This window comes from Anopheles arabiensis, chromosome 2 (genome assembly GCF_016920715.1).
Source record: "Anopheles arabiensis isolate DONGOLA chromosome 2, AaraD3, whole genome shotgun sequence".
Classification (NCBI taxonomy): Eukaryota; Metazoa; Arthropoda; class Insecta; order Diptera; family Culicidae; genus Anopheles; species Anopheles arabiensis.
The window spans coordinates 47,818,520-47,821,960 of record NC_053517.1 but is presented as its reverse complement, the minus strand read 5'-3'; positions in this window follow the sequence as shown (position 1 = coordinate 47,821,960).

The following is a 3,441-nucleotide window of genomic DNA, read 5'->3' as shown; positions in this document are numbered from 1 at the left end:
CGCACCAGCGTGCTCCGTGCTGACTTTTGCGCTGGTTGTTGAATTTTTCCTCCACAGAGCGCACAGGGAACAATATGAAGAGCACTTTTGAGCCATCCCGGGAGTGGTGTGTGTGTGTTTTGACACCCGGCCCAGGAGTGGGGAGTAGTGGAAACAGTGGTGGAGGCAACAAAAATGGCACCCGGGTGAGGTTGGAAGAGATGGCTGCTAGGGCGTTCGCGAGCCTGCACGAGTGGCTTTCGAAGCGTATGTTAAGAGGTATTAATCAGAGCGAGTTTGCATTTCGGTGGTTGGCGCATCGGCCCAGAACCGGACCGAAGTGCATTAGAATTGGCTACTTTCACGGCCTGTTAAGCGAAGCCGTGGTGAGGTAAGACGGAGCAGCCTGTTAAGGTGTGCTCGACGTGTTACCGATACAAACACTCCTAGCTGGCTCTCTGATGGCGGTGTTGGCGGTATGTCTGTGAGTGGGCTTGAAGGATGTTATTCAGCAGTGTACAATCATAACACCGGTTACAGCTTTGGAGGCCAACGGAAGGGGTATACTCGGCGTCTATAAAATGGTTCGTCGTTTTTCTGTGTGTATGCTGAAATGGCTTAAATCAACAACATTGCGACTCCGATGAATGGAGGTGGTTTTGTTTTCTGCAGAAATACTGCATCCAACAACATACACGAAAAGCCTTCATAAGCCCCGTTGGCCATTCAGGCATGCAATCAAACACACGGACGTCTGCAATGCGTTTATTGAGTTGCACTTGCACATAAATAGGAAAATTTGTCTTTTGCTCTAAACTGAACCGAGAGCCGCATCGCAGTGAAGCTGCAGTGCAAAGCGCGTTCGAGCAATAGCGTAAAACCAAGCTTTGGCGTAGTTTGGCGGAGGGTGCACAAAAACAAAAACCCAACTTTGAGAGAGGAGAGAAAGAGAGCGAGTGGGAGAGGAAAAAAATCCAAGGGCTAGTAATAAAATCCGTAGCACCAACAAACAACAACTGCCAGGACACCAGCACCACCGCCACGACCGGCAGTCGCAAGTAGTGGGTAAAATCAACTACGCCAGATTCAGCATTCGAGCGGCATTAAAGTGGCCACTCCAAAGTTCGCTAGACCGCGCTCAAGCGTACTTTATTGACACCTAGTTTTCGTACCGTATCTATGCTGCCGCTGCTCCTGGTGCTGTTTGCTGGTCCTGCGACTGGTGCCAGGTCAGGCACTAACTTCAAAACCTGCCATTACAACTTCTGCTACCACTACCACTACCACTACTACTACTGCTAATGGCTGTGGCAGTGTTAGTAGTAGCAAGAGCAGCAAAACTAACGCCAGCTACCACCAGCGATCCTCTAATACTATTACAGAGGATGTTGTTTTTTTTATTGCCCCCTCCTCACACTGCTCTTTCTGGTCAACTCTTTCGTCGCACAACTATCGTTCATCATCATTACTAAGGACACTGGCTCATAGTTCTGGGTGAAGTTTCTTTCCATTTCAACCACACCAATGGGGTCTGCTTCTCACTCAATGCACCATCTCGTTCTTTTATCACTTTGTGCGCATCTGTCCTTCTCTATGTGTTTGCTAGCTTGTGTTGTTTTTCCTTTTCCAGTGTGTTCATTTTGTCTTTTTGACCCGTCTTTAAAGCGGTTTGTTTTTATTTCATTACACGCTAAGCCCACATCGATTGGCAAACTGTATGTGTGTAAGTGGGAGAGAGATGCAAAAGAGTTCCCATTTCCGGTGCGGTTAGAATCCGAGCAAGGACACATTTATAAGCAATTGCTGTCAGATATGCTGCTTCCCTTGCTCTTTGTTTGGAAAATATTTTATTTTAAATAAAATGTTATTTGTGTTATCTGAATAGGTAATATTTAATTTTATGGCATAAAATAACAATATTAAATTGAATGGTTCTTCATACATTTGATCGTTTGGTAATGTTGTTAAAACGAAGGAAATACTCCCTTCTTCCAGATGAAATGTTTCATAAATCTGATTCTTCCTGCGGCGTGCTTCACAAGATTTCTACCCCTGACCGGTGCGCATTCCCCCGATCCATTCGCATGCAGCTGAGCTGTTTGATGAACATTTAATTGTGATTCCTTCACATCCGGGCACAGTAGCCCGCGTGCGCCCTATCCAACGCTAGTACGTCCTTTGCGTTCGATCGTACTTTTCTCGTGCCGCTGTTTGTGCTCTCAATCATACGTACTCACACAAACACACACACACACACATACACATAGCCTCTCTCGCTGTGTCGTGCAACCATGCCAACGCTAATTTTCTTAGCGGAAAATCTTCCAACACACAGTGCGCACTACTGGCAGCATCAGTAGGCCGGTGCTCTTTGTGCGAAGAGCACGGAACAATAGGATGCCTTTGTTCTTGCGTTCCGTGCTGTGCTACCATGCTTCTTCTTTGCCACGCATCCTTGCCATGAGTGAAGTGGGGAGCGGGGTTTTCCAACATATACACACACACACACAAGGCACGAACCTCTTGCCTATTGATTTAACGTCCTTCACGTCGTCAGTTCCCTTTTGTTCCCTTTAACCGCGGGTGCTTCTCATCTCCTTTGCCCTTTACGGGATGACAGAGTGGTGGTAGCATCAAAAATGAGAAGCAGAACATGAAACGGGGCAAAAAAAAACTCCAACCAAAAGAAAGGGAAAACAACAAAACCCCAACATTCACTGGGACGGCGATATCCTGGCGTATCCTCATGCGTGCCGAATGCCGAACCCGGCCCGGGTAAACGGCATTTCGGGAAAGCTGCCACAGCTCCGCATCCCTTCTCCCACGTGCGGGCATGCGTGTTCGTGTGCAATGAAACGGCAGGTCCCGTCGAAACGTACCGCTTATGGACGGCATCGAATGGAAGCGTCCCGGTACTGCGGGGCGCGTTTTGTTTCACCTTAGGATTAGCTGTGGGCCGTAGCAGGCAGCCAAACTACTGCACGAACGATGAGCAAAAGTGCCTCACGAGAGCACGAAGGATGACAAAGAGCGCGACTGTAAAGAGCGAATAATATAAACTATAATAGCAAATAGCGGGCAATACAGCACAGAAAAAAAAGCCATTCCCTCACCCCCTCACCACTCCACACGACCACTTGCCCGCGGAAAAGAAAGGATGTAAAAAAACACAATAACAATTTTCCGATGAAAGACACGCCTTTCAAGAGCACTCGAGAACCAATCAGATGGTGGTGATGGCGAACGGTAAAAAAATGGTGATTGTAAAGTGGGCGTGCTGCTGCCACCGTCCGCTTCGCCCGTTTGCCCGTACCGCCGCCGACAACGCGCTTACACAATCGCAACACGGCCACAATCGCATTCTAGCTCCGCCTACATTTCTCACCGCTTCTCACCACGATGAGACACGCAGCGTAGCGCTCACCGTGACGCGTGCAGTTGGAATCCCGCTGTAGTAGGGAT